We start from the raw sequence: 24,967 nt of genomic DNA, 5'->3' as shown, positions 1-24,967 counted from the left end.
TATCCAACGGTAAGTCTGCTAGGAAATCTGCTAATACTTGTGACTTATGAGAGTGTTGTAGCTCATGGATGATATTGAATTGATCTAGGTGAGTATTCCATTTTGCAATTCTGCCTACTTTCCTTGCGTTTTTAAGGACTGCTTCTAGCGGAGCTTTGCATGGACGCTGACGTAGTGAGTCAAAAAGTAAGTTCTGAGTTTCAGGGTTACCCATACTAATGCCAAGATGAGATGCTTGATCTTAGTGTAGTTCCTCTCTGCTGCGTTCAGAGTCTTGCTGATGTAATAGATGGGCTGCTCTATCTTCGTGTTGGTTTTAACCAATACTGCGCTGACTGCATCTTCTGTTGCTGCTATGTATAGTGCCAACACTTCATCGGGGTCTGGTTTTTGTAGTATAGGGATCTCATCTAGGTATTCTTTGATATTTTGAAAGGCTTCCTCGCACTCTGCCGTCCATTCGAATTTGCTTCCTTTTTTGAGAATGTTAAAAAAGTGCTTACATCTATCCGAGGACCTGGCTATGAACCTCCTCAGAGAAACCAGTGAACCATTGAGTTTCTGAACCTCTTTTAAGTTCTTTGGGGATGGCATTCTTACGATGGCTTAAATTTTAGCGGGATCGACCTTAATGCCCCTCTTCGTCACCAAATATCCGAGGAAATTTCCGGAAGTTACACCGAAAGTGCACTTCTCTGGGTTTACCTTCATCTTGTGCTCTCTCATTGCTTGGAAAATATCTTTTGGGTCTTGGTGATGATCTTTGCGCAGCTTGCTTTTGACGAGCATATCATCCACATATACTTCCAGTGTACTTCCAATCCACGGTTTGAAAATTGCATCCACCATTCTTTGGTAGGTTTCCCCTTCGTTTCAAAGTCCGAAGGGCATTCTTACGTAGCAATAGAGGTTGTGCGGTGTATAGAATACTGTATGTTGTTGATCTTCTTCTGCTAGGAATAATTGGTTGTATCCAGAGTATCCATCCATAAATGACATTTCTTCGTATCCTTCGACTGCCTCGACAAGTTGGTAAATTCTTGTAAGTGGATAGCTATCTTTTGGGCAAGCTTTATTAAGGTTGGTGAAGTCGATGCATATCCTTACTCCGCCATTTTTCTTCGGTACGATGACCATGTTAGAGATCCATGTTGGGTACTTGACTTCTTTGATGAATCCTGCGTTCAGTAGTTTGCGGAGTTCCACTTTAACTGCTCAATGGTATTCTGGAGCTACTTTGCGCACCTTCTGCCTAAAAGGGGGGGGGGGTACCTGGTTTTATTCGAAGTTCGTGATGAACTAAATTTGGGTCAATTTCCGGCATGTCCCCCTATTTCCAAGAAAAAATGTCCGCGTGTTCCTTTAAAAGTTTGATTAGCGCGGTTTCTCTTTCTTCATCCATCAAGGTGCCTATTTTGATCATCTTCGGGTTTCCCTCAGTCCCTATGTTGACTTCTTTAGCTGCTTCGACGGGTGTAAACGTGGGTTTTGATTCCCCCAAGAGAGGAACATTCTTTAATTGCTATTTGGTTGGCTCTCCGTCTTCTTTTGTCGCGGAGGTGCTTGCTTCTGTGCTGCCCGTGGTGCTTACGTTCAGAAGGCTTTTTCCGGAGATTTCTTCCAGATATGCATCTATGGTTATCTTCTTATTTTTGGCTCTTCGGGACTGGTGCTTCTTTTCCTGCTCATTATTGATCTGATTCTGTAAGGTATGACATTCCCGCACAGTTACTTGGTCTCCTTTAATTTCCATGAGTCCCAGAGGTGTTGGGAATCTGAGATATTAATGGTAGGTTGCAGCTACTCCTTTGAGCTTGTGAACCCATCTTATTCCGATGATGGCATTGTATGGTGAAGGTGCATCTACGACGCTGAATTGAGTGTCCACTTTCATGGGCCCCGCGTCTACTTGCAAGACAATGTCCCCTAGGGGCTTTGTAGCTGCGCCGTTGAATCCATAGATGGTGTAGTAAGATGACAGCAGTTGCTCGTCGTTGAGTTCCATACGCTTGAACATGTCATAGAACAGGACATTGACCGAGCTTCCTCCATCGATGAGAATTTTCTTGACATTGCACCCTGCTATTGGGAGTGTGAGGACTAGAGGATCATTATGGTCTTCCATGTCTTCTTCCACATCGTCTGCATCGAAAGTCATGGGCGCGTCCATCCATTGTTCGTGCTCGTTTACCTCTTTCCCATCGATCTTATAAAGCTCACAATAATCTTCGAATTTTTTTCTCAATCTCTTCCCAATCTGGGCGGTTAGGGATGGTCCTTGAATCTCTGAACATGAAATCGTGTTGAGGGTGCGGTTGCCTTCCGGTAATTGAACCTGCTTGCCTCTCTTGGTTCTATCTTCGTTATCAATCTTCTGTATATATTGCTTCAGGTCTCCTGCATCGATTAGTTTTTGAACCATTATCTTGAGATTTTTGCGCTTTTCTGTTTGATGACCGTTGAAACAGTGGTATTCACAGTATTCCTTGGATTTTTCTGATCTAGGAGGCTGCTTTCCCTTGGACCATGGCCAATCGAGGTTATCTCTCTCCTTGATCTCTCTCAGGATGCGGGAATAACTGGTATTCAGCTTGGTATAGACTTGATCTTCAAATTTTCGATCATCTCTTCGTCTATCATCCCTTCGTTATTTCCTTTCTTCGTTGGGACGCTCTTCTGTGATTCCTCTTTTGGACCCGCTGGCTTGATCCATGGAATTTGTGCGTGTGGGACGTTGAGTATGAGCTCTGGGATTTTCACGCTGAATTTCTTCTAACCTGGCATGATTTTCTATGATTATCCGGAGATCTCCTTCGGTGGTTGGGATGGTTCCGTGGATCTCAACAAACAAAGGACTCATCTTGTCCATCCCCCATTTGTAGCAGTTGATACTAACCACGGGATCTACGTTGCCAATATCTTGGCAAATCTTATGCCATCTATCAGTATATTCTCTGATGGTCTCTTTGTATTTCATCTCCAACGAGAATAGCTTGTCCATGCCTGTATTGACAACCTTGTTGTACATGTATGTTGCTAGAAATTTTTCTGTAAGTTGGTCGTAGGAGTCGATGGAGTTTGATGGAAAGTTATCAAACCATGACAACGCGGACCCTTTTAAACTTGATGGGAAGTATCTGCACAATATGGAATCTTCGTTATACCAACGGGCCATCATTCGATTATAATATCGAAGATGAGCCGCAGGATCAGTTGACCCGTCATAACAATCGAAGGCGGGAACCGAACACTTCTGCAGTATGGAAGCCCTGGCCAAGTGTTGCGTCAGCGGGGTAATGTTTTCTTCCTTCATCACTTGTGCTAGTCTTCCGCCTCCCTGCCTAGTCTTTAGATCCTTGATTTCTTCCAGCATCTCAGCACGCAGATTTTCCATTGCGACCTGGTGCTCTTCATGAATGGTAGATTTCGCTCGTAGGAGGGTGGTACCGTCGTTGTAGTCCGAGTTCTCAGGATTGTAATCAGGGTCTGATCTTTGGCTTCTCCTTGCTCCTCTTCGATTCAATGGAAGTGGGTTGTTTGCGACCACCATTCTTCTGTCTTGATTAGGTGCTAGGGCCTTGGAGTTAGCTTCGTCGCGTTGGTTTTCTACCTCTGCGCAATGAATGATTCTTTCCTTGAGCGCTTGGTTCTCTTGTGCTAATATCGCCACAACATCTGCGTATGCCTTCTGGTTCTTCCTTAATTCTATCAGCTCAGCCATCATCTGAGCGGAATGATTTGACCCTTGATTTGGTGTTCCTGCCCGCAAATGTTCATCAACGACTATGGTTTGTTCCTCATCCACGATCTGTATCACTGGTTCTGTTGGGTCTAACCGTGTACCTTGGGACCCCGACGGTTGTTGTGCGGGTTGACCTGCTATTAGAAGCGGTTGTTTGGATGGAAAGGGTATGTTATGTTCGTTGGTTAAGGGCATCCCATAGAGGGGTTGTTGTATTCCTGACTCTGCTACAACTTCCTGATGTTCCCGTAGTTGACCGTTGGTTACTCTGGGAGCTCCAACTTTGGATCCGCCAGCTCTTGAAGCTCCATCTTTGGATGTTGCGGCATTTATTGCGTTTGCTGCGATGATGTTGGCATTGATTGGGGCCGTGCTTTCTGCATTATCCTGTACCCTATCCGCTGCCTTTAGCTTTTCACCTCTTTGCTTACTCCTGGTTACAACTAGGGTTGTCCTTGGCGTCTCTTTTGACGAAGCTTTTGCCTTCCCGACATCTTTGCTTTTCTCCATCTTTTAATGTTTTCCTAAAAGAGAAAGAAAAAATCACGAAGACAATGGGACCCACGTGATATCTATTAGCGTTTGAGTTCTCAAAGGTGTAAAATCTTGAAGATACACAAGGCGCCCATCTATCTAGATGACCGCATATCTGTTCGAAGTTTTGATTTTCAAAGATGTGAAAACTTAGAAAATGCATGGAAAATCAGATCTGCTTAGGTAAACATAGATCTGTTCATAATTTTGGTTTTTTGAAATTATGTACGGAAAAACCGTAGTGTTCCATGCATCGTTATTTTCAGAGAACGAAGCCTGAAACAAGTCACAGGAGAAGATAAATCTTTTACCGGGATGAAGATCCCTGTTTCTAGCGCCAGATTGTGAACACAAAGATCATTGTCATCTGAGTGTTCACAAATAATGCGCGCAGACTCATGACAATATAGTAAATAGGCTTCACCTGAGGGGGATGAATTGGTTATGTCGAATCCTTGACTCAGAGTCCTAAAACTCTTCCTCGTCTCATCAACTATAATCATTGTCCTTAGATCGCATAATAAGATAAATAATGGATGAAGTATAAAACGTACGAACATGATGTATCATAAATATCGAATCGAATATGTAAAGTATAGATGCATGAATATAGATGAAACGATTAACTTATATGATTCATCACTCAGATCTCTGTCTGCGGGTTTGGGTTTTTCATTATATGTATGATGGTTACAGAAATAGTCGAATGACTTTGATATCAACATAAGCCTGCGTAGCATGAGGAATTTCACTTACACTTTCTCTATCTCTCTCTGTCTCTCTCCTATTCTCCTCTCAATGTTCTCGGATCCCCCTCTTCACTTGGGAGAGAGGGGTATTTATAGGGTGGTTATGTGGGGTCCACTTATGAAGACCGTTATAACCTTATCCTCTTGTGTCTTGTGCCGCTTACGTAGGAATCTTCGTGTTCTCGGCTCTGTCTGTGTGTTCTGTTTGAATATGCAGTGCTATCTGCGCTTCGTCCACAGGATGACTGACAAGTATGCTGTTTGAGGGTATTTGATGCGGGTAGTTGAGATGTCTGTCCGCGGTAGACAACTGTCTTCTGCCCCTGTCTTGTCTGCGTCAGTCAGACTATCCCCAGCCGTGGATCTTAGATCTTTCTGGGGATAGGATAAAGTGACGCTTGGTTGTCCACGTGTGATATCATATCTTGGCTCTCAGCCGCATGTCCTCCACGTGTGTCTTTGTGGACACGTGGCGGAAGATGAAATGTGTACCTACAATTCACATGAAACTCTGAGTGTGTCCATTATGGATAAACATTCTATAAAAGATGTGTGTATGAGCAACAAATGTTGCAGTAATGAACAAATGACCATCATCAGAAATATTATTGTTACACTTAGTTTTATGGTGGGAACCTCCGGGGTTGTGAAAATGTCATTACCCAATCAATTTATCTTTAAAAAAATATTTTCAACGAAAATTCTTTAATCATTCTTATTGTTGGTGTTGAGTTAGAAACTATGAAGCACTAATACTTCAAAATAAGTGACATATCTGTATCATATGCCGTATCAGTATCACATATTTGGGCACACATATCGAATCTTTATTTGAAATATCATTTTTATTAATTACGTAAAGGGTCGGGATACTACACAAAATGTAACAAATAGTTATAAATATAATCGTATTTATCAAAACTACATGATAAGGGAGCTTTGTATCCAAAGACATGGTGGATATCTTATGGTGCTTCATCCCAGTGCTACTAAATTAACATAGCTATAAGACTTCTTGGGAGCCATTTTCCTCATCTTGTTCAAAGGGAAAATGGGGCACATTATTCATTCAATAAAATGAACCAAGATTGAAACCCAACATGCTGAGGATTATGTGTTTGCTCATAGTAATCTTCGTCTCACTTCATGAAAAAGTGAAAATTGAAAGGAGAAAGTAAATTGTGGGACATTAGTGGAGATGTATATGATCCACTAGATGGGGTAAGAAAATTCACTTGACAAGCCAGAACTAGAAGTAGGAAAAAATTATTTTATATGATTTTATTGATAAAGGGAATTATTGTCGAATTAGATATTTTTAATAAATACGCGTATCTCACTATATCCCGTATCGCCATTTTTAAAATATTGATGGATTTTTGTATCAGTATCCCCGTTTTAGTATCCGCTTCATAGGATAGAAGTAGATTTAGAAGATGAGCGACCTATGCAATTTTATCATCTTTTAGTAACCCACTAAGAGGGAAATCCCAAGTTCCCAACTATTTTGACCGCTGACAGCTAGTATTTCTAGAATGATAGCGTCCTTTTTTTTTATCGGTAAAGAAAGGATTTTATTGATAAAAAAAGAAGAGGGTATAAAAGGATTATACCACCCTACAAATCCAAAAAAAAGATAGCTGGTAACAGACTACCAAGCTAACAAGAAAAGTAAAGAAAGAAAGCTGCCAACTAACTATGAACTAGCTAGATATCAAAGTAAATTGTGCTCCAGTGCTTCATTACCTCAGCTGAATTAACATCTTCAAACTCTTTTACAGATAAAGCCCAAGTGAAAAGAACATAAATTGTTTTGTTGATAACAGCTCTGACAGTGCATTTCTTGTCAGAAAAGATCCTAGCATTCCTTTCCTTCAATAAGATCCACATTATTGCAGCAGGAATGAGATTCCAAATAGTTGTAATTGCTTTGTTACTGTGAGCCAAACTCCAGGCATGAAGTAAATGATCAATATTATCTGGCATAGTAAAGAACCAATTCAACTGACACATAAAATCTTCCCACACCTTCCTAGCAAAACTGCAATGTAATAAGAGATGAGAAGAAGTCTCAACTTCATTGCAAAAGAGAAAGTTTGCATGCACCTCCAATCTTCTTCTTCTTAGAAAGTCTTTAGTTGGAAGTCTGTTATAAGCAAGCAACCAAAGGAAAAACCCAATCTTGGGAGGACATTTGAGTCTCCAGATTAAAGAGAAAATGGGACCTGACACAAGAGAAGTATCCTCAAGATTCAATTTTTCATACACTGACGTGACTGAGAATTGATGATCTTTAGTAAGGGACCATTGAAGCTCATCTTCCTCATTGAGATTGAAATTGAAAGAATTAAGATCAGTATTTAGTAGTGTAAGCTCAGTTCTTACAACATAATTGTATCTTCTTGGAAGTTTAAGATCCAAACAACATCATTGCCATAAACCTTTCCAACTTCAGAAACAGATAAGCTTTTTGTTCTGGAGGCAGCATAACACTAGTCCAGAAAGGGCTATTAATCACGTTTTTAAGTGACAGATTAATATCGTGATTAGGACTTCACGAATAAATTTCGTCATATAACTTAAAAACAATTAGGCCCACCATTTAACACAAATAAACTGTTATTCTCAAACGTGATAAATTACTAGGTGCGTGATTTAATGATGAACCGTTAAATCACAGAATAAATCCGACATATATTTTAAGTTTTAATACGCCCACCACTAAAATTATATTGTGAGCCCCAGAAATGACTAGCCACGTATTATGCCATGTTTTTTTGAGTTTGAAAATTGTTAGCCACTGGATTACTTGCCATAATTTTTTTCACCTAGTTCGGGAAAGGTCCGATCCGACAAAGCCCAACTTCTGGCCTAAGTGGGAAATGGGATATCGAGACGCACTATTTCTTATATCGCTTATATCGACCCAAACTCTCTCTTTACTCTTTATTTCTCTATTTCGTTTAACTCTCCTGAGCTAGAACCCTAGCTTTTGTTGCGGATCGGCCATGGATTCAACTATGGAATCGGGGTTTTCCTTTATTTTGACAAAATTTTCTTTTCCTATTCAAAGGATTTTTCTTTATTCCTCTTTCCGAGATTAAGGTAAAGTCGCTTTCTATTTCCCTTTGAATCTCATCATAGTTTTTTTCAGATTATAACTGGTTTGATGTTTGAAAACAAAGGTTTAGGAGAAGAATCTCAGTTTTTGTATGTTTTCCTTAGGTTACGCGAAATCCATTTGGATTGATTTGTTGGATTCATTCTCAACTTCAGGTATGATTTCATGCTTGTCTTTGTTTTTTCATTTTACATTATAAAAATTGTTGTAGAAGAAGCTGAATCTGTTGTCTTTTTTTGGTGGAAAAGATATATAATCTTGTTACTACGATTACGTATGAACAAATAGTATCAATTTACAAAAAATATCATAGTTTTTGCCTGTAATGATTTTTTTTACATCTAAACTCAGGGTTTTTATTGATTGTGGTTGGTTTAGTAAATCGAGCTAAAACTATGCATCATGTTATGTTTATAGAGATAATGTCCACTGATGTTCTTTATATCAATTGCATTTTGTGTAGTTGGATTTGGAGAAAAGCAAGGATGGATTGCTTGTATGCAAAACGTGAGTGTTCTTCTTTTTGTTCTACATATTTGAATGTTACCATGGGATCCTTTTAGTATCTGATTGGTTTTATGTGCTTGTTTGTTGTATATTGACTCTTTTGGTTGTGTTTTTTTTTTTCGTTTTGGTAAAAAGGTACTCCTTGCATTACGGATTGCTTCATGGCAGAGAAGGAGAAGTTAGGTCAGAAGTAATGAGTAGCTTTGAGGTTAGATGTTTATTTGAGAAGTTTAATTGTTTTAAAATGAGTTAAAATGTTTTGAATTACTCGATTGAGGGACTACCTAAAGCAACCCTTGGTGGAGGTAAGGATAGGAGTCTGTCATAATCTTTATTTTTGATCTCTTTACTTCAAACTCATTCTTGTTAATTTAGATCATCCAAATAAAAAAAGAAAAAGTTAGTTAATCTTTTTGGGCTCCCTGATCCCCTGCCCAAAGACTCAAAGAGTTTCCTCTTTTCCGTGGCTCAGCTTGTGTTTTGTTTCCAGTGAATTTGGTCTTCACTAATATTTCAAGTGTGCAAGCAATATCTCTTTCTTTCTTGAGCTAAGTTTTCTTATTAATTTACTTACATTGGGTATTCTCTCAATTTGAAACAGCTCCACGATATGGAGATGATCACGTACAAGATAGAACAACTTCTACTGGGGTTTCTGAAACTCAAATTTTTTGCGAGCGCAAATGTTGGTAGTGCAAAGCCACCAAATGATGACAATTATGACTGCATGATTGAAGAAATCATTGGCAAGTGACATGTTATGCGATAGAGATGATGGAGCACTTGGAAAAGCTCATGTTTCAAAGGGTGAGATGATTCAACGACCAAAAGATTATGTAACTCCTGTAGGAGAGCTTGCAAATAGAGTGGCAAGGTTATAACAAATTGAATTCAGTTTTAGCAAGAATTCATGTTGCGATTTGTTTTCAGAGATTCGATGTTCTTGAATGGTATTTTGGGTAATTGATGTAAATTTAGTTTCACACTGTTTCCTTTAAGATTCTATTTTGTTTTCAGATTCAGTTAAACCAAAATTAGTTTCAGATACACCAAATCTGAATTCGAATGAGATTCACAAAACCTGTATACCAAAATTTGAAGAGTGACGTATCATTCGATTTAATTAGTAATTTTATTTTTATGAAATGTCATTCCTTATGATGGATATCAACCGTTATTATATTTAACACCCAATAACCGTGATACTGAGGGCCTCCCTTATGACAAACATCGTCTGTCATTATATCTAACGTACGAAAATCGTGGTACTAAAAAACAAATTTTGTTCGTGATTGAAAGTCACATATTTTATTTGTCATACTTAATGACGTTTTCTATTTGTCATTTATAAAGAGTCACACCAAATAAATAACGGTTCGAATAACATTTGAAAACCGTGACAAATCATGTTATATAACAGACTTCATTCGTCATTTATAGCCCCTTCTGGACTAGTGTAAAGATTTGGAAACCATTATTTGATTGAAGACTCATACATCTAGTTGTCTTCCCAGAATCTGCAAAGATTTTCATTAACCTTGAATCTGACATACTTTAAGAATGTAGATTGGTATTTCATGATTGCTCTCCAAACTGATCTTCCATATGTACAAGTTGGAATTTTTGAAACCCAAAGAGTGTCACCAGTACCATATTTTTCAGCCACAATGGCTCTCCAAAGAGCTTTATCTTAAACATCATATCTCCAAGACCACTTAGTAAGAAGGGCATGATTCACTTGCTTGAGATTTTTGATACCTAAGCCACCTGACAATTTTTTTCTGCATAAAGCAGCCCACTTGACCAAGTGAGTTTTCCTCCTAAGTTTATTGTCATGCCACATAAAATCTTTCATTATTTTTTCAAGCTTAGCAGCAACTGAAGAAGGCATCTCATATAGAGACATATAATAAACTGGCAGGCTTGCTAGGATACTGTTGATCAAAGTAATGTTACCAGCCCTAGAGAGTAAAGGTTTTTTCCATCCAGCTAATCTTGCAATGAATTTTTCAATGATCTTGTCCCATTTTGAAACACCTCCACATCTATCTCCCAAAGGAAGACCAAGATAAGTTGTAGGCAAAGAGCCACTGTAACATCCCAAAATAGAAGAAAACATGGATAAATCACCTTCAAGACCAACACCAAAAATTTTACTCTTGGAAAAATTGATTTTCAAACCTGTGAGCATCTCAAAAGAAAGAAGAATTAATCTGAGATTTTGAACTTGGTTAACTTCAGCATCCATAAAAATAAGAGTGTCATCTGCAAATTGCAGGTGACTAATAAGTAAACCATCATCTTTAACTTGAAAACCTGAAAGTAATCCTTGTTCTTGAGCTCTTTTGATCATAAAATTTAAAGCCTCTCCAACAAGAAGGAAGAGAAAAGGTGAAATAGGATCACCTTGTCTGATTCCTTTTTTGCTTGTGAAAAAACCATTTGCACTCCCATTAATAAGCAGGAAACAACGATCTTGGAGATCGACCACTCAACCAACAATCCTTCCAAAATAGACACCTATCCCCGCCATTCACATGAGTTACATAATTTTGTTCCACACATGAGACACTTTCCAATGTAACATCCCACGGACTTTTGTCAACTGGTTTAGTAATAGGATTCAGATAAAATGCTCTAGAACTACCACCAGATTTGTAGTTTATTATTTTCCTTCACAATGTTTTTTCTTCCTCATCGACAAATCCATTTGGCATGCATTAAGGTGATTCTCAATTGCAAATTCATCGAGTTTCTTAGTTTAATTTTAATTTCTTTGTATCTGAGTTTTTTTTTCTTTTTCTTCGTTTAATGTTATAAGCTCTACAACATTCTTGTTTACTCCTTGCAATGGATTACAGTTTGTGAAATGGAGGTATGGTTAATTTTCTCTTTTGATGTCATGTTTGTGGTGTTTTTATTTTTCTATGCTGCAAAAAATGAAATCTAGTGCTCATGTGTAGTAGTCATTGTTGGAAAATACAGGGTAATAGAGGATGAAAACAAAAAACGAAAAGAATGTTGTATCACTAGAGCTTCAAGACCTTGTGATTCTTTTCAGTAATTATTTCGACCCCTTCCAAATAATTAGTGAGTACAATCGGTCAACGAAATATTGTTTTCAGGATACAATGAAGCCCTAACAACGTTGTTGGATTCAAAGGTTGTACTCCCTTGACCTAACTAAGAACACACTATAATTGATTCTGAAGATGCTTATAGAGAAAAGAGTATTTTTATCGATGATTAGAATAGGAGAAAACCTTCGCTATTTAAAGAGGAATTCATGTTTTTTGGAGATGGTTTTTCATCTCCAATAGACGCTTTCAACAGGCATACATTAATGGTCAAATCGAACACAGCCGGGAGGGGCTACACCCCCCGGACCCCTCCGGATAGCGGCAAACAATATTGAAAATATCCAACAGCCATGATGTCCTTTTATCACGAACTTCATTCTTATGCCTTCCCTGCTTTGATACGCCTGTCGGGTCCTTGAACTAGCAATATATGCTGAGTCCAGTCCTAAACCACATTCATTTCCCACAGTACTAGTAGATCGCTTTACTCATGTTATATAATGCATCGCAATTGTGCAATCATTTTTCATGTATGTTTGATGTGTTAAACATGAATGTCTTTTGGGTTCCAATTATTTAAGTGATGGTCGAAGTCGTGGACAGGTGAGATAATATCTTGGATATCGAGTTGGTTTACCTCTACTCAAACAGGCTCTTAGGAGAACCAACTATGGATCTCAACATTAATGTGTACAGCTTGGCATATCTGGAAAAACATATGTGCTAAGGTTTTGAATACCAAGGTCCTGAACTGTCGGCTTATATGTTCATATATTACTCAAATGGTAAACCAATGCATGCTAGAGGTTTCAAGTCCGTCTAAATTGCAGACAGAAGAAACTCCACTTGAATGGTCCCCGCCTTCTTTTAACAGTTTCAAAATAAACATGGATGCTTCATTTGATTATAATAATAAGGATGTAGGAATTGGTCTAATTCTCAGAGATCATGCAGGAACAGCAAGATCCATCAGGGGCAGATACTCAAATGGAGGACTAGATCCAGAGCAAGCGGAATGCTGGGCGATGAAACAGGAAGTTCTTTGGGCCAACTAACTTAATCTCCGCAGCGTTATCTTTGAATCTGATTGTAAAAATGTAATTACATCTATCAGTGATGCCAAGACAACAGTCCACTGGACTAACCAAGGCTATGTAGATGAAATAAGGCAACTACTTAAGAACTTTATGTTTTCTGAAGTAAGTCATGTTAAAATACTAGAAAACAATATAGCTCATGTACTATCTACTGATGCTAGAGCTAGGAAATCTTCCTTTGATTTTGAATGTAATATACCTAAACCTTATGAAATTCTTGTTAGGGGTGAAAGGAAGGTTAAAAAGAAGTTATGTAATATTATCGGCTAATGAAGATGTTTTCTTTGTTTCAAAAAAATATATAAAAAATAAATACCGAAATGTTGTAGGAAACTGGAATAATAGAAAACTAGAGTGAAGCAGTGGAGGTTTGGTGAGCCCATAATCCACATGGCTGATGATTGGAAGAAAATGTATATTGGCAACTACACAGGTGTTTTGTAAGGATTAGGCCTAAATATACTTAGGATACTACTTGTCATCGCCGTTCATATGAATTCTTATCGACTGCGTTTGAGTGAAGCAAAAACTATGGTAGAGCGTTCTATAAAATCTTGTAGTTGCGAGAAATCTCACAACCACACTCTTAGTAAAATCTATAGAACAATCTAAGAAACCATCATAAGCATATCAAGAACTTTTATTAAATCTTTAAATCAAATACAAAGTTATGTGAAAACCCTAACTTGGGAAGCAAATAATCTTTCTCTCTCCTAAATATCTTGTCTCAGCTCTCTCAAAAGATCTCTCCCTTTTACAAAGACGCTTGGCTCCTTATATAGGAGTTTACATAGTGGAGGACACCTAATAAAGCCCCTTATTTCGGATCTGACGTGCGTCACTGTCGCTTAGGGATTTACTATTTTCGCACAGTTTCTTTACTGCCGCATAGATCTTCACACTTTACTCGTGATTAGGTGACGTCATCTGGTTCGTCATCTTAAATATGTTGTACGCGGTCGCATTCGCTTACTACTTAAGGAGTTACTTCGCATATAAAACGAGTGTGCGGTATTTTGTACCCGCATTTTGCCTCTTCTCATATCGTTCTTTTGGTAAAGAGAGCGGTATGAGAAACTCTGATTTGTTTTTCCGCACTCATTCATGTTTTTGTATTCCTATCAATTAATTTTTTTCCGAGTTCTCGGCATGGTAATCCACACGTGTTTTCTTCGCCACTTATCATCAGACACGTCCCTAATAACCGCCTCTTCTTATTTGTCCATTCTCAATTAATGCTGATGGGAAGATATCTCGGGAGATGGTATAAAATCTTTTATTTACTGCTACACGTCTTCTCCTCTTTTCTTTTTACTTTCTTCTTTCTTTTTCTCTGCTGTTGTTCATCTTCTTTTATCTATTCTTTGACTGTTCATCTTTTTCTGCCATTATTTACTGCCATTCTTTCCTTCTTTTCTTATATTTAAGCTCTAATCTTTTTCCTCATCTGAATCCTCCTGATTGTCTCGATCATCTTGATCTTTTTTGATTGATTTTCCCCTTATCGACATTCTCATTCTGAAAATGGTTCTAAAACCCGGCGGGAAAAACCTCAAATAATTCAACAAGTTGAAGGATGAGTTTGGTCGCAGGGGTTTCACATTATTATCCCCTCATGGATCTAAACCTACTTCTGTAATCGGACCCGAATGGTTTTCGCTTGAGGAATGGGATAATGATAGAATTGTTATTTCGCTTGGACAACTCTTTGCGGGTCTTCCCATCCCTTTATATAATCCTCAAATTCCCTTGTTCTATAAGCTTTTTTCTGATGCGAGATTTTCGCGTGGCTTATTCCAACTAAGTGGTGATTGTATTAGGATAATGGTGGAATACGCTCGTCGTGCGGCAGGGTTGGGATCTGCTTATCCAGAAGATGTAAGAAACCCAAACTATGCACAAAAGGAAATTATCCCTGCAGAGTATACGGTGGAGTATTTCTTTCTTAACTATGATGCTGTCATTATGAATAATGAATTATTCCGTTGGGGTATTCGTTTGGTGAGAAAAGACGGTTTAGCAGAAGACCAGAGGATCATGCGGGATGTTGATTTCCATGACTCTTCCAATAACACCGCTCGCAAATCAAAAAATACTCGTTGTGTGGAGTATCCTATTGTTGTTGAAGGACTTTACATTACTGGCAAAGACGCTGATGAGTCTGATCTCCCTCTTCCTGAGAGGTTTGCCGCTTATCAACCTTGAGAATTTGTATGGCCCGAGGAGAAAAATGTGGTACACTTCCTTTTAACTTTTATTTTTTCTATCTGTTTTTCTTCTTTTATTCTTCACTTCCCTTATTATCTTTATTGGATTCAGGTGGCAAAACAAAGAAGGAAGGCTAATAAAATTCGTCTCAAGTGTAAAATTCGCGCCATAATGAAGTAAGAAATACCCCTTGTTTTAATTTTAACAATATTGTTGCCTCTGTTTCTTATCTCTCATTATGCGTGTATGTGAAGGTTGGAGAAGTTGAAGGTTCTGATGGTGGTGCTTTTCCTTCTAAGGGTAAGGGAAAGAAGACTGTTTCTAAATCCACATATCGGAACCCTCTCAAGAAGCGGAAGGCATCTTCTCCCTCTCCCTCAGACTCTCATTCTGGTGATGATGAAATGCATCCTTCCAACTACTCTTCGCTCACGTCTTCCATGGGGAAATTGTCCAGTATCTTCTCTGACTTTATGTCAGCTATTGGTGATGATGCGTTAACTCGCACATGTGAGACGGTTGCAAAGATTTGTGACGCTCCCTCTTTGAACCATGAGTCCCTTTGAGGAGTTGCCTCTGCGTTAAGTCCAAGTTTTCAATTTGCATTTGGATACTTGGTTAGTTTATTCTTGTGCGTCAATCCTCACAACTAGTTTTATATGAGTCTGCGTTTTTTACTGATTTTTTTTTGCTTTCTCTTTATTAATGCAGTACGCTCGTATGTCTCATGCTGTCACTTCTGATCTTCAAAGAAAGATTCGCGCTCTAGAAGCAGAAAATACTAAGCTCAAGGGCGATTATTCTTCTAGCTCTAGCCACGTGACAGAACTCCGCAATAAAAATGAGCAACTCGTTGGTATGTAGTTTACTCCCTTCTTTACTCTAACTTCTCCGCGTCATTTTTTCTCTTCTTTTAATTGTTTATCCCTACAGAGATCTACCACTTAACTGACGAGGCAATTCATTATCCCGTTGATGACGAGATTCTTCTAGAGCATCTTAATTCTTCTTTAAATAATATCTCAGATGATAAATTAAGAACTTTAAACATGGAGGAACTCAGGTCGAAATACAAACTTCTTAACCGTGATCATAGAAGCGCGTTATCTGTTAGTAATAGTTTTTTTAGACGTCGTTTTTGTGAATTCAAAGAAAGGATAAGGATTTGAAGGCGAAAAATAACGCTCTTACTACTGAGAAGGATCAGGTTGCTCTCAAGGGTGCGAAAGATTTTAAGGAATTTCATGAGTTTAATCTCCAAGTTCAAGTGGAGAGAGATCTAGATATAAGATAAAAGAGCGCACTGATTGAGCGAGAGAATATGATCCGTTCTCGACTTCTTATAGAAAATGAGTTGAATTCGATTGGGCTGCTAGGGTTATTGATAATGCTAGGAGTGATTTAGCTATAAATGTTAGCCTTGAGTATGATCATGCCAAACTGGTTAGGTCTATTATTTCTGAAAAAAAAGGTTGCTTATAATTCTATACTATCTTCAATTCTATGTTGCTTTCAGTATTTTGTTCGCAAGCAGCTTTAATCCTTTTGTTTCCTTTTGTAGCTAATGAAAAGAAACATCTTCAAGAGATTGAGAATTTGAAGACGGAGCTCTCCAACAGAAATGATAAATGCCGCAACTTAAGAAAAAGTTGGTAACTACTGTTTCCAACATGACTAAGGATGCAGTCCGTATTCGTGATGCAGCCGTTAAGAAGAATACGTTGGAGATCTGCACTGATCATAATATTCTTATACCAGATTGATTTTGCTGAACTCTCTGCTAATGAAGATGGTTCTGAAATCTCTGATAGCGAAGCGGAGTGTGAGGAATATGAAGAGACTGAAGATGAAGATAACGGCGATTCTGAAGCTGAAGAAAAAGGTGAAGATCATATGGGCGGGAAATAGTCGTATCTTCTTAAATCTGTTTTGCTTTCTTTTTCTTCATTTGTAAAGTTCTCATCTACTCTTTGTATTATGCTCTCTTTCTTCATCCCTTGTACACTGGTATAATCTTTGTGCCTTTTGAGATTTGAATGTATATGTTTTTTTTCAATGTATAATTCATTTTCTGCTTCTATTCTCGCGTATTTTAATCCTGCAACTTGTCATTAATCGAAAGAAAAGTATTCTTCTAGAAATAACAGTATATAATATATGTGTTAACGTACAACATATGCATCAATAATAATATATAATGTATAACATGTGCACGGGTCTATCATCTGGAGGCGAATAACACTCAATTATATGCTTGCATTCCCATTCTTTCCTCTGTTAGTCGTCTCAAGATGATTGATTTGTGCATATGTTGTTTAATACCATATATGTTATTTGTAAAGCTAGCATACATACGTGGATCTATCATATGCGGTAATCTATCATCCATGCATTCACATATATCTGTAATACATATATATATATATATATATATATATATCATATCTGGATTACCTTTCCTTTATTTTTCATCATGAATGTGTCTTTGTTTTCTGGCTCAGTTATATCTTGTGCTATTATATTCGCGTCTATACGTCCTCTTATTTCTTAACTTTGTTTTATATGTGTGCGTTATTCTTTGAGATTCTTTCTTTCCTGCAAAATAATATTAATCTCAATCTTGTTTTTCTCGTGAGTTCTTATTGTGCCTTCCTAATTAGAGGTCTTATTTTGTCTAAAGATAATAATTGTTTTTGTGCGGCGAAATCACAAGAAGTCTTTACACTTTCATGTAATGTCCCATTGATTTCGCCTTATCATCTCTCGTATTATTTCCTTTGCAGGATATAATGACGAGTAAATACGACAGGTCTATGCTCTCCTTTAAGTCATAGCCCCATGATATTTACGTCTTTTGACACAATTCAGCTCCCTAATGGAGGGTGCCGTCCTTGTATTCCCCTTGGATTCCCCTTCAAGGAAGCTTACCCCTACCGGGTTAGGGTGGGTTATTCCCATCCAGTGATGCAACAATCAGTTGTTTTCGTGGTCTCTTATTCCTCCACCGATATGGCTTATGGTTACGAGACCGCACCCTACGTGGGGTTTCTTGAGGAACCAGTGCATCATAGTCAAGACTTGTCAAGAGCGGCTAGGTACGCTCCAGAGGCCCCAGGCACTCTTGACTCCACCGTGTACCTAGGTTCCCTGATCGAGTTTCTGCACTCCTTAGGAGAGATCTTCTTACCTTAGTCTTTCGACTTAGGCGCTCTCCTGGATGGGCTTTTATTTCACCCCAAATCTACATGACTCAGGCTCCAGGGTCGGTGTAGCTTTCACCTGAGTCATGCTAATTAGGGTTTTCCCCAATTATGACGCGCGTTAGGTCTTAATTTTTCCTCTTTCTATTATGCGAACTAGGGTGCACATCACAATTGGGTGCCTAACCTCCATTGTTAGAGGTTTTATATCTGATTCCTTTTATTAAGGTCTTATTATAAGGTCTTATTTTTGCCTTTTTGTAACGTTTGTCGTATGTAAAGAAGAATATTTCATTTTCATTCATATGCTTGATTAGTACAACTCTGATGTCTTCTTTCTTCATTTATTCGCTTACATAATAACTACCTTTCTCAAAAAACTTTATATCTGGGATTACTTGTTTGCTTCTTTCATCTTTTGTGCTTCATTTAGTTCGCGTATATTTTTGAATATATTTGTTCGCATGCGGACTATTTCTTCTTTTGTGTTACGGTTGCCGCGTGGACCATACTTCTTCAAATATACTTGATTCCAAATTTTCCAACTTATGCTTCTTCATTATTTTCCATCAATTCATACAGTCCATTCTTTCTTAATGACAAATGGTCCAGACCATGTGTCCTTTGACTTTCCTTTTCCATTTTTCTGGAATGGCGGTTCTTGTCTCAAAACCGTTTCTCCTTCCTGGAATTCGTTCTTGTTGACATACTTGTTGTATTTATTTTCTTGTGCGGAGGTTGCCTCCTTGACAGAAGTCGTGCTTATTTCTCTTTCTTTGTTCACAACGTCTACCATTAACCTATCACTTCACTTGCCTTCTTGTATCTCCTTTTTCCAATCTCTTCGCTTACCCACGCGTTCTTCACAGTTGTCAACATCAATCTCATGACAGGTATTTCCTTCGTTTGGATCTCCTCTTATTACTCCAACACTTTGAGGTAAGGGGAATTTGATGCACTGATGGAAAGTTGAGGCAACTCCCAGAATGCGGTGTAACCATGGTCTGCCTATCATTGCATTGTATGGAGACTCTACATCAACTACGCTGAATACTATTTCTGTGGTTATGCTTTTTAGAGGAATTCACATCGTTCTTTATCCTTTCGGCTTATTGGATGATCCATTGAAACCATAAATCTTGTAGGTTGACGATATGAGGTCGTCATCTCTTCCACCCATAGTTTTGTAAGTATGGTAAAATAGTATATCAACTGAGCTGCCAGGATCTATCAATATCCTATTTATTGCCCACGCGTCCGCGTCATCATCTTCCTCTTCATCAGTTTTTGCTTTTGGATTGATTTCCAGCTTGACCACTAATGGGCTCTCATGCAGTTCTCCACCTCCTGGTACTTGTTCTGCATTAAATGAAATTGGTTGCCTCTGCCAATCCTTCGATGGTGATATCTTTGCGAGGTTGAGTATCTCTTTTCCATCATTTCCTCTTGCGTAAACTCGACTTAAGACATTATCATGAAAGTCTTATATGCTTCTAGATGAATGTATTATAGAGTTACAATATAAATTCTTTGCTTTCGCTCCCACTTCAATCAAGTATGTTTTCTTTCCAGCTTCTATTCCTGGCGCCTGCCCTTCTGGTGGTGATGGTAAATTCTGTTGTTGCTGCACTAGGAAATGATTTAACATCCCCTGATCAATCATTCTTAGTATAATTTTCTATACATTCCGACAGTTACTGGTCGTGTGACCATGAAAACGAAGCACAAAATTCTCTACTTCTTCTTCCTGACGGTGGTTCATGACCCATATTTGGTGGTTCTGGTATATCTTCCATTAAGATCACCGCCTCCCAAATTTTGTCTATTGCAGTATTTAGAGGCGGCATTTTTATTTGTTTCCATACTGTTTTATTTTCTCCTGAGCCTTGGTTATATTTTCTCTTTTGTCCTCCATAGCCTTCCGCTTGGGCATCAAATCTTTGTATCTTGTTATTGTTTGAATTGTTATTGTATTTCCTCTCTCTATATTCTCTGTCATACATCTCTTGATCTCTACTGCCCATTGCCACTAGCTTTTGTTGATCTTCCATCATCATCTTTTCTTGACTTCATTGAGATGTGCTTGCAACTGTGTTTGTTATCTTAGGGAGTAGGTTTGCGTTCCCTGCTTTTTTGTTTGTATTCGCAACAGGGTAAGATTCCATTTCCTTCTGCTTTTCTTCAAGAGCAATGTATTCTTCTTGATACTCGCGTAGCTCTGTCATTGATATGGTATCTTTGATTCTGAATATCTGCGTATCCGACAAGTTTGTTGCAAATAGTGCATTGCTAGTATGAGATTCCTCTCATCTACTCTTCCAGTCATTTCATTACACATTGTCCTCCATTGTGGGGTTAAGTTTCGCAAGCCTTCATTGGTTTTTCTTCGCAAGCTAAACACCTTCTCTATTCCTGGTCGTAGCACGTTGTTACTGATGTATGCTCCCATGAATATGGTCTGTAGATGATTGAATGATCTGATTGTTCCCATTGGCAGGCCCTCAAACCATTGTAAAGCTTCTCCCGTTAGACTAGACGGAAAATACTTACGTAAGACTGCATCATTATCCTCCCACTGCAATAAAGATCTGTTGTATGCCTTTATGTGTTGCACTGCGCATGCTTCTACTTCTCTTCTTCTTTCTGCTACTAATCTTTGTCGGAGCTCCTCTATGGTCATATTCTCTTCGTTTTCTGTTATTGGTCCTCCCTCTCCAGTTCTTTGCTCATCTTCTTCTGTTGAATTTGTATTTGCAGTATGAACACTTACCGTATCATAGTTGATAGTGTTGATCTGCACCGGTTCACGTTGGATCTGAGTTTGGACTTGATTTCCTCGATTGTTTCTTTCTCCCATCCTTGATGATTCATCAATTTCGATTCTTTTCTTCCTGCGATTCTTCTGCTCCTCCTAGTCGTTATCGCTTGTTCATTGTAGATTCTTGTCTCACCATCTGTTTTTCTTTTGACGACGGAAAAAGTACTCTTTAAAGAACTGAAAACTTTACTAATGATTTTTTTTTTTCTGAGATAAAAACTTTTGGTTTAATCTTTTAGATCTTAATTTCCGAAACTCTCAAAGATTGTTAACAGAGCGATGAAAAACTATGAAAAAGTTTAGGCTTGTTCTTAAAGAAATTCACCAACATGGTACATCATTCCGAGCTGTTTTCTAGCGCCAAAATGTAGTTGCGAGAAATCTCACAACCACACCCTTAGTAAAATCTATAGAACAATCTAAGAAACCATCATAAGAATCTCAAGAACTTTTATTAAATCTTTAAATCAAATACAAAGTTATGTGAAAACCCTAACTTGGGAACCAAATAATATTTCTCTCTCCTAAATATCTTGTCTCAGCTCTCTCAAAAGATCTCTCCCTTTTACAAAGACGCTTGACTCCTTATATAGGAGTTTACATAGTGGATGACAGTTAATAAAGCCCCTTATTTCAGATCTGACGTGCGTCACTGTCGCATAGGGATTTACCATTGCCGAACAGTTTCTTTACTGCTGCATAGATCTGCACACTTTACTCGTGATTAGGTGACGTCATCTGGTTCGTCATCTTAAATATGTTGTACGCGGTCGCATTCGCTTACTACTTACGGAGTTACTTCGCATATAAAACGAGTGTGCGGTATTTTGTACCCACAAAACTTAAGCAAATGTATCAGCAAATTTACTCTGAGAAGAGGTATAAAACTTGAGTGTGTCCACTACTGAAAAACTCTAAATAAAGAAGTGTGTATAAGCAACAGACCACGAAACAAAGAACAAATAAGATGACCAGATAATGGAAATTAAAATTTTCAACCAAATAAAATTCAGGATTCCGAAATTAAGTATAGATGATATAGCATAAAGGTAGCACAATCTAAGGTGGGTAATTTATCTGGCAAAATGCACATGGAAGTTCCCAAAAGGTTTTGGTAAAATTTCAGCTCCAGTCAAAGGAATGATGAATGCAATAAAAGTTTATCTGTAAAATTATACTAATTCTACCCATGACCTGTTTTGAAGAGGATTCTCCTTTTTATTTTATCCTTGTTAGTTGTTACTTTTGGGACTTCCACGAGTGCCTAAAATTTGGGTCACTTGAATTTTCAACAAACTGATGAGGAAAGCTCAGTTGGCAAACTCTAGTATTCAGCAGTTCGAACCCTGCATTGTGTGACTAAAACGAGAGATGTAGTTTTCACATTCCATTACCCTTGTCGACTGGAGGATGTAAAGTTGACTTCGGTCACCATGGGTTATCAATTTTTTGTTAGCTCATAAAATTTCTCCCTTCATCAAAGATCAGCATTACACAAAGGAAAAACATACCACAGATACTCCGCTAAGGAAAAAACATGGAATTCGTTTACATCCACGCAAACACTCCAGCTGCAGTGTCCGTCTCAAGCTACACTCTGGCTTGAAAACACAACAGATAACAAAACTCGACGAAGTTTAGAGTAAGTAAGAAAGAAGAAGTTTACTACTACATGGCTTGTTTTTCTTGGGTTTGTAGTGTGAGAATTGTGCAGTTACACGACAGTCCTGGATTTCTGATTTTTCGTTTTCCGGTCTTGGTAGTGATTGGTTTTAGTTCACTAAGAGCAACCACAATCATAAACGGGACTAAAGACCAAACGCCATACCAAAAGCTAAATTTATTTGGCATTTTCAGAGGTCAAGCGTAGTGGTGAAAGACTAAAATTTAGTCAGGCGAACAAAATAACAACGTATGAAATGGAACGGATATACAATGAGCGTACAATGGTCAGGCGTTGGTATTGTGGGCGTATGTATGGGACGAATGTATTTTGAACGCCTGGTGTTGGGCGTGAGTATTACTAACGCCTGGCAACAGACGGAAATGAAAGACTACGCCCAATCAGCAGACGGAAATGAAATACTACGCCCGATCAGCAGGCGGACTTATAGCAAACGTCTTGTTGGGGGAGTAATTATTGTATATGTTGGGCGGTGATAGTATATGCGCTTGATGTGAGGCGCTAATAATACTCTCGCCCCAATCAGGCGCTGATAATACTCTCGCCTCAATCAAGCGCCCTTTATATCACCGCTCCATCTCAAGCGCCCTTTTAATAAACGCCCCACTGTCAAGCGGCCCTTATACTTACGCTTAAACCATACGCTCATTATATCTTCGTCCCACTATACTTGGGTTTGGTCTGGGTTGACGACTAGTTTTAGTCTCAAACCCTAATTTTCCATACCATATATAGCTTTAGTCCCTTCCACTGTGGCTGGTTTTTGGACCAAATTTGGGTATAGTCCCCGAATTTGGTCATGACTGTGGATGCTCTAATTCAGTAGTAACTGATTTCAATTCCTTCTTCTTCTTTTTTTCTCTTGGTTAACATTTATTTCTCTTTTCCATTAATTATTTCACGGTTCTTCCAAAATCAAAGGAAAGCCCAAATTAAATCTCTGTCAAATCAACTACAACCCCAACTCTCTCTTCGTTGGTTTCTAAAATTCTTCTTCCACTGGTTGTAATGCCCACACGTTTCATCATCTAAAGATTTAACACATGTTGATTAACAGGTGCTGTCAAATAAAATTGAGAGAAAGATGGGACAGATCTACTCTTCTTCTCCGGCTCCGGCCCCGTCTCTATCCCAACTTAACGGTATAACTTTCATTCATGGCTCTAATCTAATGATCTATTTTTCTTAGAGAGCGTAATAGATAAAGGGTTGGAATCAGAGGTGTGGGTCATGAATTGAACGTAACCAAATCTTCTTAATTATTTAAAAGTAATCGATGCCCAACCAACTGAAAGATGAGAATCAGTTGGTTAATGAGATTTAGTAGTAAGAAAAATCAGGCAATTAATTAAAGCTTTTGTGTCCAAAGAAAGAGCTAATCAAAGCTTAATTTCTACTTTGGTTCAGTCATTAACTGATCAACATCGACTGTATGAGTAGATCTATCAATAACATATGAGTATGAATTCCCCACCAATCTGATTAACTGTTGTTGTCAATTTAGGCAAGTTGGTTTTTGGGTTTTGTGTGTTTGCTGCAATTATGAAGAGGAGTTATAATTCTAATGCTAATGATTTTACCACGCTGATCAAGGATATGTGTATGATTGTTCTTATGCTTGAAACTGTTCATTGTTATTGTATTTTTTTGCTGGTAATTTAGTTAACATTGTTTTGATGTTGATTTTGAAGTTCGCCAGTACAACCTCCATTGATCATTTTTTTTTCTCTGTTTGGGAAGAAAGAAGAAGACGGAGATTGGGAAGGCGTAACGCATTGTGCAGAACAGTGTCTATAATCTTTTTATATGAAAGGGTAATATTGTCGTTTTATTAAGCTCCTGATGGTATCTGCCACCGTGTACATCTTAGCCGGCAAATGACAGAATCTTTTGATGAAATATGTAGCGAACAGGAGGTTTTGCTAATTTAATCTTTGTAAGGGAGGTAATTCAAATTAGCGATCTTGCCAAGGGAGGTAATTCAAATTAGCGATCTTGCCAAGGGAGGTAATGCTAATTTAATCTTTGTAAGGGAGGTAATTCAAATTAGCGATCTTGCCAAGGGAGGTAATGCAAATTACCCCATAACAACAAGAGTGGAAACTTAGGGACAGAAAAGAGTGAAGAGACGGTGTCAATATTCGATTGCTCATCCGCAAACCCTTTCCACTTTACTTTGTTAAAATATATACTGAGAATTTGAGAGAGACAGAAAGGGAGCGATAGT

General features: G+C 38.3%; 1 long non-coding RNA gene across 1 annotated transcript; it reads left to right on the top strand.

The window, feature by feature from the left end:
• The first annotated feature begins 8,097 nt into the window (after positions 1–8,097).
• Positions 8,098–8,646, top strand: LOC113321907. The gene is made up of 3 exons (XR_003346912.1): positions 8,098–8,130; positions 8,251–8,301; positions 8,610–8,646. It is a non-coding gene; the product is annotated as an uncharacterized LOC113321907 (long non-coding RNA).
• The last annotated feature ends 16,321 nt before the right edge of the window (positions 8,647–24,967 follow it).

This window comes from Papaver somniferum, chromosome 11, assembly GCF_003573695.1.
Source record: "Papaver somniferum cultivar HN1 chromosome 11, ASM357369v1, whole genome shotgun sequence".
NCBI lineage: Eukaryota > Viridiplantae > Streptophyta > Magnoliopsida > Ranunculales > Papaveraceae > Papaver > Papaver somniferum.
This window is presented reverse-complemented; position numbering and strand designations above follow the sequence as displayed.